The 13758-nt window shown below is 43.9% G+C and overlaps 1 protein-coding gene across 2 annotated transcripts in view; it reads left to right on the top strand.

Annotated features, from left to right (window-relative positions):
* Positions 1-13758, top strand: part of calcr (calcitonin receptor) — a 240635-nt gene that overhangs the window by 17997 nt on the left and 208880 nt on the right. For both annotated transcript variants that reach the window (XM_059972550.1, XM_059972549.1), the window contains exon 2: positions 7913-8003. The gene's annotated coding sequence lies outside the window, so the exon portion shown is untranslated. The remainder of the gene's footprint in view (positions 1-7912; positions 8004-13758) is intronic.

The following is a 13758-nucleotide window of genomic DNA, read 5'->3' as shown; positions in this document are numbered from 1 at the left end:
GTGTCTTACTTACAATTCCAGATTCCAAGGGCTCCTCATAATTAAATACCCCTCAACTATGTTGGCCCTCCTCCTGTTCTCTAACAGAGAAATCAATCATAATTAATCCAGTCTCCCCTTGGAGCTGCAACATCTAGTTCTGTGACATCCACATGAACTATCTCGGCACCAAATCCAGTGTTATTGGAGCTTTTCAGCAATGTGCTTACCAGAAGTACACGTGACACTCAAACTGGTTTTGTATGCTGTTGGCCAAATCAGTTGAATAGAAATTAGCAAATTGAATTTAATCCAGAGAAGTGAGAATGTACAAGAAGGCAAGGAATGCAAAAAATGGACAGATGTTGAATGGTGATGAAGGACAGAGGTTCCTGCATCTGCTGTATTTTATAACTTGGCTGATAAAGTAAAGTATGTGCCTTTCTGGCCACTCTACTGATCTTTGAAAATCTGTGGAGATATAGTCCCAGAAACCTCTGTCCTTCATCACTATTCAACATCTGTCTATATTTTACATTCTTTGCCTTCTTGTGCATCCTCACTTCTCTGGATTAAATTAAATTTGCTAATTTCTATTCAAATGATTCGACCTTCTATACTTTTCTACACTATGAAGCTTTAACTTGCACTGTCAACCATACACATCCAATTTATGTATCATATGTAAAGGTCTTTGCCATTCAGCCCTTCCCCTTCCTCCTATGATAAGTTAATGATATATATTGTAAGAAATATAGACAGCCTTCTATTCAGAAAAATACCAGTTAATAGTTAAACTCTTCATCCTGCTACTGAGCGAAAATTGGATCTAATTTGCCAATCTCTCTTAGATTTCATGGGCTTTTATTTTTGTTTTGTCCCATCTATCATGCTAAATTCTTGCTAAAATCTTGCTAGACTACAGAAATATACATATCTTTTCGAGCTGCCTTTCAACCTCCTCAATTAAATTCAATGAAAGCAGTAAAAAAGGACTTCCCCTTAATACATTCTGATTGATTGATCTGTGGTTTCATAAATGAAGTTTTATATTGCCAGTAGCATTGATTCCAATAATGTTCAAGGGATCTACATAAGATACCTTAAGGAGATTGTGACAAAGGAGACCCTTTGAATCAGTTATAATTTTTCACATCTACTGTATATTTCTTTAATCTTCCTGAAAATAGATTTCTCAAAAAGAGATTTGATATAAGATTTGAAATGATCAATAGAGCAGTATACAGTGAAACTCTGGCGATCTGCGGTCTGACTAAAAATCCTAATGGTTCAGTATTTGACTCACCAGGTGCTGATTCTTGTATTTGCTCATAGACACAAGGACCCCATTCTCATACTCTCACTATTCTATCACAGTCCTGCTTCCTATGCTCCTTTTAAGAATACCTGGTTCTCTATCCTGCACTTATGATACCACTGTACTACGTAACATATAACAATAAGTACATTAGAAGTTGCTGGTGGCATAGTGGCATCAGTGCCAGGCTTCGGAGCAAAGGCTGCCGAGTTCGAATCCAGCCGGCTCCAAAAACTTGGAAAGGGTTGGGCTCCATCAGGTTTCAGATGCCCAAGAGACACCGTATGATAAGCAATCACCAAAAAAAGATTGGTACAAAAAGCTTGTCATAATGGCGCCCCCAATAGGAGTTAACGTTGTGTAACATACAATAATCCAAAAACCTGTCTGTCCAGCACTAACAAAGTCCTGAGGTTTAATTCTAACTAGATTTTGATTACTAACATAAAAATAATGAACAAATGATATGTCCCCACTTCTTTCTGCTTTCTTGCTACATCCTTTGCTCATGCTTTCACAGCTCTGTTATTCCAGGTGCCTGTCTTGTCATTGATTACAAATGTATGAAACTATCATAGCAGCAATTGGTATGAACAACAGCTTGAAATCCAAACCATCTTTCACACATCTCATCAAAAAATTAATCCTAATGTTCTTGTGAATTTCCCATTGTAAATTAAATTCAGCTCACCAAATGTATTCATAATAAATATCACATAGAATTCCTCATTTGAAAACATCCAAGAGCTATTGTTTGAAATAGGATGAAGCAATATGAATGTGTAGCAGCTGGGTTTGAACAGCATGTAAAGTCGCTGAGGTTCTGCCATATACAGGGTACATTATGATGGTAAGCTAAGCTTCATACAGCTTGGTCTTTCCTTAGGGATAGATGAAACAACTTGGAGAAAGTGGCTTTGGATGTCTGTGATGGTGAAACTGTAAATTATGGAAAGCCTAGATGATTAATTGAAGTTTATGAATTATTTCAGGCAAATTGATATTTATGACAGAAATTATCTGAGGTTCCTGTATGTTTTTCCTGAAGGCAACAGTGAGAGGAGAGCATGACCTTGGTTGCTGAGGTTCCTGATGATGGATGCTGTTTTACTGTGACCACGCTCTGTGTGGGTGTGCACAATGGGGAGGGCTTTACCTGTGATGGACTGGGCTGTACCCATTACATTTTGTAGAATTTTCAATTAAAGGCATTGGTGTTTCCATAACAGGCTGTGATGCAGCCAGTCAGTATACTCTCCACTACACACCTATAGAAGTTTGTCAAAGTTTTAGATGTCATGTCAAATTTTTGCAATCTCCTAAGGAAGTAGAGGTTTGTCGTGCTTTCTTTATAATTGCACTTATGTGCTGAGCCCAGGACAGGTCCTCTGAAATAATAACACAAAAAGAACTTAAATTTGCTGGTCCTTTCCAGTGCTGATGCTCCAATGAGGACTGGTTCATGGACCTCTGGTTTCCATATCCTGAAGTCAATAATTATCTCCTTGGTCTTGCTGACATTGAGTAAGAGGTTGTTGTTGTGGCACCACTCAGCCAAATTTTCAGTCTGCCTCCTATATAGTGGTTCATCACCACCTATGGTTCGGCTTACAACAGTGATGTCGTTAGCAAACTTGAATATGGTATATGAGCTGTGCTTAGCCACACAGTCATAAGTATAAAGCAAGTAGAGCCAATGCCCTAGAGTCCTCAGTTTATCAATCTTTCAAAATGTTTTTAACTCTTCTTTAAATACCTGCATTGATTACTGCTTTGAATCTTCCTCTAACTCAGTCAGTTGGTAAGTATATGAATATCAAATATTGTGAAGATCTTTCCTCCGCCTATCTGAATAAACCAATTACCAATCAGGGGTAAACAGCATCTGTCTAACTTTACATTCCTATTTACTGATAATTTATAATCTCACCAGAGCACAATAAAGCAATGTGCTTTAACTATAGAAAGAAAATAACTGGCCATGAGAAAAGTTCATTCGTTCAAAGACAACTTGTGATGGTAGTGGATTTGCTGTCCATGAAGTTTTGAACTCTAATGAAAATCTTAAGCCCTAACTAATATAGATAAATACAAGTATCCTCACTAAAGCCATTATACTGTCGCCACTTACTCTTCAAGGCTACTTCACTTCCTTGTTTATCCTTCATGGTGAGTTTAGCTGCCATCTAAGCAATGTGCATCCCTACTAAGATGGAGATACTTCCAACTAACAATGTAGTTTAAACAAGTTCATTTATTTTCAGTGATATCTATGTAAATTTACATATTTAAAACTCAGAGGTTTTCTATCTTATATAAGATTTCTAAATTTCAAACTATTTTTTAAACAAGGTATTTCCAAAACACAGGAAATCCTATAAGCTAAAAAGTCATACCAATGAGTTGCAGATGAATGAATCATCTGTTACAGAAATTGAAAGCCGAGGAATAGATTAGGGTGTCTGCACATGGACTCCCAAGTCCCTTTGCATTTCAGATTTTTGGATTTTCTTCTTTCTGTTTTAATGAGTAAGTTATGCTTTGAAGTGGCTGACCAGATACCAAAGATCAGGATTTCCAAGCAATTGAAGAATGGATCATTGGAATATTTAATGCATAGAAGCAAATCCATCATCCTTACTCACGCTCTGTTCTAAATCTGATTCTAGACTTAACCTATATGGTTGACTCCTGAAAGTCCCAGGAAATTGTTTAACAAACTGCTCAGCATATGTTCAAATAGAGAAATAACTAAATCATCCAGAACACTTTTTATTGATGAAAGCATTAAATTTCATAAATGGTAAATGGTAAATTTGCTTGAAACTCAAGTCAGTCTTGCTGACCCCTCCTTTTGACTATAGAGGGACTGGAGAGATGACCCACAGACTAAATGACTGAGCTGTACTCACAGGATCATACATTGCCCTGAATGTGCCAACTCCTCCATCATATTCCCTGGCTGCATCTTGTCCCACAGCCAGGACAAACTCAGCTGGAGAAGTAGCACAATGGTGGGGAAGGAAAATAAAATTCTTGATGGCTGTTGTGTTAAAATCTTGTAGCATCAGGTCAAATAATGGTAAGGAAGCCCTTTGATTTCCACCTTCCATCATGCCTCAGCTGATGTATCAGCACTTCTCCATCTTGAACTTGGAAGAATCAGTCTCCATTACCAGGAGTGGCTTGTATTCAATCACTGATTGAATCCGGCAGGACAACGCTTCCATATAGGGTCTGTAGCAGATTGTGTGTGAATAAAACACAAGGGATAAATCTACTTGACCTCATTCACACTAATCAACAACTTTGGCCAAGGTTCTCATGGAGACCAAGTTCAATCCTCACACCAAAGTCACTCCACCTTGTGTGTGATACTAAAATTATACTCAGCGGAATAGACCCAGAGAGATCTGATGGCTGAAAACTAAGCACTGACCAGGTGCTATGGACACTCATCACCCGCAGATGGATACACCACAACAATCTGTAACCCTGGTATATCCCTTACTTGACCATTACTATCAAACCAAGGATTAATTCTGGTTTAATAGAGCAGGTAGAAGAGCATCCTGGGAGCAGGACCAGGCACACCCAAAGGTCATGAAGTGGCACTTCAGTGAAGCTGTGGCACAGTACTATATGCATGCTGGACAGCAGAAAATCTATATCATAGCTGAGAAAAGCAATCTTGCAGTGAATGGATCTGATCAAAAGTCTGCATCCTGCCCAATCTTAACATGTATGGTGGTGGAAAATTAAGGAACTAAATGGAGGAGGAGGTACCAAGAATGTCCTCAGCATCAGTGATGGTGGGACCCAACAGAAGAGTGCAGAGCACAATGTCGAAGCATTCACAACTATGTTCAGCTTAAGGTGCTGTGTGGATCACATATCTCAGTCTCTTCCTGAGATAGCTAGTATTACAGAACGTAGATCTCAACTTCTTTACCTCTCACCTCATCGGAGTTCTCATGGAAAAAGCTGTGACCGCTGGATACTGCAAGGGATACAGCAAGTTCTTCAGTGCATGCCTTCAGTACTAAAGCTGCAAATACTGCAACTTCATTTCTGAGTCTCTGCAGTCTGCAACTTTCATGGATCTCTGAGCTTGGCTGTTCCAGTACAATTCTATAAATGACTTGCTTTTAATTTCTGTATGTTAATTTTAACAATACTAGTTTTATCAGTAATAGCAAGTGACTGAAAAATGAATGAGCACGTTACACCAGATGTGATTTCAGAGCTGCATCATATTGAATGTTAAACATAGGGAATAATCCATTTCTTATCATAGATACACTCCTGCTTGAAGAACTAAAACTTCAAAAGATTGAGAAAATATTCTGTTTAAACTAATGGAGAACCAAATTAACAAACCATCATCTCCACTGTCTGTCTGTGCTTCACATTCATTTTATATCTGTTAATAATTAATTTCATCTCTTACATATGATGTAGATAGTCCAATGTCCCAAGTTTATTCTCATTTATACACCCCTCATTTATCTTGAGTTTGAAACTTTTAGTTACAACTCAAGATTAAAAGATACCTCTTAGGCTTAGAAAACTATTGGAAACTGGGAGGATTTTGTGCAGCGATTATTTCAGATAATTTATAGTACTTAGCTAACCCAGCCTCTATTTGTCAGATTTAATAGCGAAAATTGTCTAGTTACACAACATGAATTATTTCTTTTCATCCTAAAAGGGTTCTTTCACTTCTGGTTCTATTGTAGTTGAACTCTTGTAAATCATGCTTCCTGGTAGGCTCGGGTAAATCAGAACAAAGTGGCCTTCATTAATCTCAGTAACAATAACAATTTTAAGGGACATGCTGCAAGAACAGTGAGAACATTCCTATCTGGTGGTTCTGAGAAAAATAAATAGGTTTCATAGAACGGGTTAACACTGAACTGAAAATTAGCAAGTGGCCTTAACATTTCACAAGTGTTGGAATCGCTTCCACCTCAGATTCCCAGATCTCCAATCAACTGCCCAGATTAACATTTGGATAGTTGATTGGAGGAATTTCTGTTTTTACACCAAATTATGGCAGGGGACATAGAGTTTTATGGCTAGCATTAGAGGAACAACAAATTCTAAGTCTAACTTAAATTTGGATATTACAATTGTTTGTCAGGAAGAAATAAAGATCAGCCAAATTTATTGTCTTTTAATTGTTGTTCACTAATTCTGCTGACATATGTGTGTTGAACCTAGTTGAGGAACAATTCTGCTTCAAGTTTTCCAATTGTCTAGTGTAATTCCAAAGAAGATTGGCTGCAGCCTTGGAGGAATATTATTAACAGATGTTTTAGCTATTTCTCTCGGTTTTCATATGACCTTCCACCAAAGTAGCTTGAGGACATTGGGGGAGAGTAGGCACTGGGCTGAGTGCCCCATGGAATGCCCTGGAAAGTTCCATTGATAACCATTTATTGTTGAACAGTCCAATTTCATTTGATGTTTTGTGGAAGTACGCCTGAGGGTTGCAAGGCTTAATGCTACTAATCTCAGCAAATAAACACAAAAAATTGAGAATTTGAAAGGAATAAAATCACATTAAAAGCAATGAGGAGGAAAAACAATATTAAACTATGCAAAGAAGAATAATCAGCCATCTGGTAGGGAAGATTAAATAAGAACACAGTTTCAAGTGATCTAAAACATAGCTAAGCAGATTGCTTGTGAGGAAATTCTAAAAATACAGTAGTTATTCACTTGATGCAAGATTCAATACATGGAAATGTTCCTAATAAAAGCTGACGTGCAAAGCTTTCTTCCAACAAAAATCCTCTTATTAAATAATGTTTGATGTGACATAAATTATTTTGACAATCCAATTTGCTTCAAAGAACAATCTACTTTATAAATAGATTATATTATTAGTGGATGTGGATCCGTGGGACTACATTTGCCATATTATATTGTTTAATTATTTGATTTTAATTATTTAAAGGAAGATTTGGCTTCATTAAAATTGCTATAGGTTAACTGCATTATTTAAATTTTCTGTTGTTCCTTCTAGACAAATATTTGTAATCATAACAGTGTGAATAAGGTTCAATATGATATTTTGCTGTATATGTTTAGACAGAAAATATTTATGATATTGGTTTAGGTGAAAGAGACAATCCTACTTTATCCCATTCTACCTATACCACATAGGTGTACTTTCCCCTTCGCATGACCTGTTCTAGATGTGGACCTATTCCCTAAAATTATTTAGCATGATTTGTTGCATTGATATAATTATTGTGCAACTTACATTTTAGAAGCTGGTTACAGAATCTAGCTTCTAATGATTAGGCTGATTTTCATGTTCAAAATCTGCTATTGCTAAGAATTAGCCCCAGTATTGTGAGAAATGGTTCAAAATTTTTCACTGTGTACATTTATTGTCAGAAAGTATGCTATGTAGCGGGAGTGGGTTCATATAGGATTTCATACAGAAATATTGCCTTGTGAATGTTTGTCTTGGAGGGGGTATTGACATTGATTGCTTTTCCCTCCAGTGAATATGGTGGATTCGCCTGAGTCAGGATTGGTGGTATATTCCAGTTCCTTGAAAAGCCTGTTGTAATTTGTTCAAATCTTATTGTCTTTTGGCAGACATTGCTATGGCATTGAAACCATGTACCAAAGGCTGAGTTTCAAATCTGGATGAAAGAGAAGATGTAAAAAAGTGGAAGAAAATCCTAGGGTTAGTATATTCACTGTTTTGAAAGAATGGTTCATATTCGCTGTGCAGGTTACAAGTACGCGGTGTTGGTGCTGCATTGCATCCATTAATATCAGGTGGAAACTGCTGAGGAAGACCAAGTTAATTCCTCCATCTGGGTGTAAAGACTTATATTACTTCACTAGAACATTCCTAGAATATGCTATAAAAGTCTTTCACTTTTAATAATTTATCAAGACTGTTATAAGTGTCATTTCAAGTAAGTGCAGATAAATTTTCTGTTAGTCCTGAATTTGCCACCGTGAAATTATAACCTGTAATTTAGCATCATGCCTTGGACAAAATTTATAAGGCAGTGAACTAGAATAGCCAGTGAACTGACTATTGGGCAGTGAAGCCAATAGTCATGGGAATGTGGCATTTCCTTGAATCTTTTCCGCTGTTTCCATGAACGAACTTGGAATGGAGGATTTGTTTTAGGACTGTAGTGTCAGGTGGGCAAATGGCGTGGGTTGCCCAGCCAAGCTGACAGAGTGCAATCAGAGCCTCCTTTATGGAAACGCTGAAACTGCAGTGTGCAAGAATCTCCTCCCATACTGCCCTTTCACACCAATGTACCTCTCAACCATAAACGTTCATAGCAAGATCCTCGAAAACAATTCCCATAAATTAGGGATCATTTCTTAGCAAAAGCAGACAGCTACGGTGAAATTCATTACCATTTTCAATGTAATAGCACTCTGGTTTCATTGAAGACCAAGCAATAAGCATACATTAATACTCCATACAAAATAGTAATTCATCACATTCAGATGCAAATAAATAATTATAATTGCCAGAATGCAAACTGTTTAAGCCATTAAGTTATTACAGACTAACATTTATTCTAAACTCTTCAGTTTTGAATCCTTGCACTGACTCATTATTTAATGCATTTTTAAAAAAAATCTTTCATGCTAGGGGTAAAATAGATTAATAAAAGTAATGTTATATAAATATAAATAGTAATTGTCTTCCTTCTAGCTCAGTCTTCCCTTGAATGCCTTATCTTCTTGCTTGATTGTATATTGTGACCCTGCTTAAGCTGTTAATATTCATGGATATTCATCCTTAAGGAACATCAAAGGTGAACTTCTTTCTATTCTTCCCTGTTGGCCACATCTATGAGCTTGTGATTAGGGGCAAAATGTTGCATAGTTACCTTTTCTCTATCCCTGAAGTATTGCAGTCAATTATAGTTTTCCATCTGTGGTCCTCACAGCTTGGATGATCTTTCTCAGGGATACATTAATTATATTGTTCTTAGAATCATAGAGACATACAACATGGAAACAGGCCATTTGGCCTAACTTGTCCATAGTGTTCAAGCTAATCCCATTGGCCATGTTGGGTCCTTATCTCTCTAAGTCTGTCCAATTCATGTACTTATCCAAGTGTGTTTTGAATATTGTAGCGGTGGGCTACATGTAGCGCTAAAATTACAACACGGAGTCGGTAACTGCAGTCGAAGAAAAACTTTATTCAAAATAACCAGCCTTGCTTTTAAGCCTCTCTCAACCTGCCCCCCGTGGCACAGAGGCTCCAAAGCTCTGTGCTCGCAAACCCCCATAGGCTATCTCCCTTAGTCGGAACGCTGGCTAATTGTGAGCCGGTTCGGATGTGCCAGGAAATGGGTCGCCACATAACCCCCCCCCCCAGAACCGGCGATACACCCCCCAATGTCCACAGTCTGGGCCGGAACCTGCTTGGGAGGTCGGCCTCTGCGCCGCGGTGCCGGAAACTCGACCGGTTGCGCCATGTCCACATGGGCCGGTTTGAGTCGGTCCACCGTGAAAACCTCCTCTCTCCCCCCAACGTCCAGCACGAACGTGGACCCATTGTTCCGGAGCACCGTAAACGGCCCCTCGTATGGCCGCTGTAGCGGTGGCCGATGCCCGCCCCTTCGTACAAACACAAACTTACAGTTCTGCAGGTCTTTGGGTACGCAGGTCGGGTTCCGCCCATGCTGTGAAGTGGGTATGGGGGCCAGGTTACCGAGCCTCTCGCGTAGTCTGTCCAGGACTGCTGCGGGATCTTCCTCTTGCCCCCGTGGGGCTGGTAGGAACTCCCTGGGGACGACCAGGGGCGCGCCGTATACCAACTCGGCCGACAAGGCGTGCAGGTTGTCCTTGGGCGCTGTGCAGATGCCGAGTAGGACCCAGGGAAGCTCGTCCGCCCAGTTGGCTCCTCGCAGGCGGGCCATGAGGGCTGACTTCAGGTGACAGTGGAAACGCTCCACTAGCCCGTTCGACTGTGGGTGGTAGGCAGTGGTGTGGTGCAGCTGAGTCCCCAAAAGCCTGGCCATAGCTGACCACAGGCTGGAGGTGAACTGGGCGCCTCTGTTGGAGGTAATGTGGGCCGGCACACCAAAGCGAGATATCCAGGTGGTGATCAGTGCCCGGGCGCAAGATTCGGAGGTGGTGTCGGTGAGCGGGACCGCCTCTGGCCATCTTGTGAACCGGTCCACGATAGATAGGAGGTGCCACGTTCCTCGCGACACTGACAGGGGGCCCACGATATCCACATGAATGTGGTCGAAACGCCGGTGGGTGGAGTGGAACTGCTGTGGTGGGGCTTTGGTGTGCTACTGCACCTTGGCTGTTTGGCAGTGCATACACGTTTTGGCCCATTCACTGACCTGCTTGCGGAGTCCGTGCCAAACGAACCTGCTGGAAACCATCCGGACAGTTGTCCGGATGGAGGGATGCGCCAAGTTGTGAATGGAGTCGAAAACGCGTCGCCGCCAGTTTGCCGGGACAACAGGACGGGGCTAGCCGGTGGCGACGTCACAGAATAGGGTCCTCTCACCCGGGCCTACGGGGAGGTCCTGGAGCTGCAAACTGGAGACTGCGGTTCTGTAACTCGGAATCTCCTCATCTGCCTGCTGTGCCTCTGCCAGTGCCTCAAAGTCTACTCCTTGGGAAAGGGCATGAACGGTAGGGCAAGAGACCACATCCGCCATGACATTGTCCTTACCCGAGACGTGCCGGACATCCGTCGTGTATTCAGAGATGTAGGACAGGTGGCGTTGCTGGCGGGATGACCAAGGGTCGGACGCTTTCGTAAACGCAAAGGTAAGCGGTTTGTGGTCCGTGAACGCGGTGAAGGACCTACCTTCTAAGAAGTACCTGAAATGTCGGATTGCCAGGTAGAGCGCCAACAGTTCCCAGTCGAAAGCACTGTACTTGAGATCGGGTGGCCGCAGGTGTTTGCTGAAAAACGCCAGGAGTTGCCAGCGACCTGCGATGAGTTGCTCCAGCACCCCACCGACTGCCGTGTTAGATGCGTCCATTGTGAGGGCGGTAGGGGTGTCCATTCTGGGATGTACTAGCATCGCAGCGTTCGCCAAAGCTTCCTTCGTTTGAACGAAAGCGGCGGCGGACTCCTCGTCCCAGGTAATGTCCTTGCCCAGACCAGACAGCAGGGTGAACAGGGGGCGCATGATCCGGGCAGCTGAAGGGAGGAAACGGTGGTAGAAATTGACCATACCTACGAATTCCTGAAGGCCTTTGATTGTGGTGGGTTGGGGGAAGTGGCAGACCGCATCTATCTTGGTGGGCAGAGGGGTTGCCCCATCTTTAGTAATCCTGTGGCCCAGGAAGTCAATGGTATCGAGTCCGAACTGGCATTTGGCGGGGTTGATTGTTAGACCGTACTCACTCAGTTGGGTGCAGAGTTGACGGAGGTGGGACAGATGCTCCTGATGACTGCTGCTGGCTATGAGGATGTCGTCCAAATAGATGAACACGAAGTCCAGGTCCCGTCCCACCGCGTCCATTTGCTGCTGGAACGTCTGTGCGGCATTCTTCAGGCCGAACGGCATGCGGAGGAACTCAAAAAGGCCTAACGGGGTGATGAGAGCCGTTTTGGGGATGTCGTCAGGATGCATCGGGATTTGATGGTACCCTGGGACGAGGTCTACCTTGGGGAACATCCGTGTGCTGTGCAGGTTTGCTACAAAGTCCTGAATGCGCGGTACAGGGTAGCGGTCCGGTGTGGTAGCCTTGTTCAGCCTGCGGTAGTCGCCGCATGGTCTCCAGCCTCCCGTCGCTTTGGGCACCATGTGCAGGGGGAGGCCCATGGGCTGTCGGACCGCCGGATGAACCCCAATTCCTCCATCCTCTGGAACTCCTCCTTCGCCAGTCGGAGCTTGTCCGGGGGAAGCTGCCGAGCGCGGGCGTGGAGGGGTGGTCCCTGGGTCGGGATGTGGTGCTGTATGCTGTATTGGGGCATGACCGCTGTGAACTGCGGTGCCAGAACCGATGGGAAATCCGCCAGGACCCAGGTGAAGTCATTGTCGGACAGCATGATGGAGCCGAGGTGAGGGGCTGGCAACTGGGCTGCACCCAGGGAGAACGTCTGAAAGGTCTCGGCGTGTACCAGTCTCTTCCTGGGCAGGTCAACCAGAAGGCTGTGAGCCCGCAAAAAATCCGCACCCAGAAGCAGTTGGGCTACGGCGGCCAGTGTGAAGTCCCACGTGAACTGGCTGGAGCTGAACTGTAGCTGCACCTGATGGGTGCCATAGGTCCTTACTGTGCTGCCGTTCACGGCCCTCAGGGGGGTACCCGGTGCCCTGCTGTGGGTGTCGTAACTCGTCGGAGGTAAAACACTGATCTCGGCACCGGTGTCGACCAAAAACCGGCATCCCAACCTTCTGTCCCACACATACAGGAGGCTATCCCGATGGCCAGCCGCCGTAGCCATCAGCGGCGACTGGCCTGGCATTTCCCGGGAACTTGCAGGGCGGGCGACAGTGGCGGGCTTCTGCGCCCCACTGCTGGTGGTAGAAGCACCAGTGTTCGTTGGGCCCCCCACCCCTGCCCCTGGGGTTGGCGGGCTCTGTGGCCGGGCCTGGACTGGTTTGCTGCTGGGAGCGTGGCCTGTTGATCTGTGCAATGGACGCCCCACTCACCTTCTTGGCGTTCCACAGCAAGTGCGCCCGGATTGCCACCTTCCGGGAGTCACTGAAATCCGTGTCGGACAGCAGCAGGTGTATGTCCTCGGACAGCTGCTCCAGGAATGCCTGCTCAAACATGAGGCAGGGTGTGTGTCCGTCGGCGAGAGACAACATCTCATTCATTAAAGCCGATGGAGGTCTGTCGCCCAAGCCATCCAGGTGCAGTAAATGGGCAGCCCGCTCGTGACGTGAGAGTCCGAAAGTCCTGAGGAGCAGGCCGTCTGCCGGGGGCAACTGTACGAACTCCGCGACCTGGGCCGCTGTGTCCTGGTCGAGGGAGCTCACCACGTAGTAGTAGCGGGTGTCTTCTGAGGTGATCTGCCTAACGTGGAATTGGGCTTCAGCTTGCTGGAACCGTAGGTTCAGTCGCTGTGTCCAGAAACCCGGCAGTTTCAACGAAACCGCATAAACAGAGGTGGCGTCGGTCATTTCTGGTCCAAAAATCGTTTGGACCGTCGGGGTCACCAATTGTAGCGGTGTGCTACATGCAGCGCTAAAATTACAACACGGAGTCGGTAACTGCAGTCAAAGTAAAACTTTATTTGAAATAACCAGCCTTGCTTTTAAGCCTCCCTCAACCTGCCCCCCGTGGCGCAGAGGCTCCAAAGCTCTGTGCTCGCAAACCCCCATAGGCTATCTCCCTTAGCCGGAAAGCTGGCTAATTGTGAGCCGGTTCGGATGTGCCAGGAAATGGGTCGCCACAATATTGTCATTTTACTTGCCTCAACCACTTGCATTTGCAATTCAATGACTCTGTGTCATTGCCTCTCAGGTCTCCTC

The sequence above is a fragment of the Hypanus sabinus genome, chromosome 6 (assembly GCF_030144855.1).
Source record: "Hypanus sabinus isolate sHypSab1 chromosome 6, sHypSab1.hap1, whole genome shotgun sequence".
Lineage (NCBI taxonomy): Eukaryota > Metazoa > Chordata > Chondrichthyes > Myliobatiformes > Dasyatidae > Hypanus > Hypanus sabinus.
This window is presented reverse-complemented; position numbering and strand designations above follow the sequence as displayed.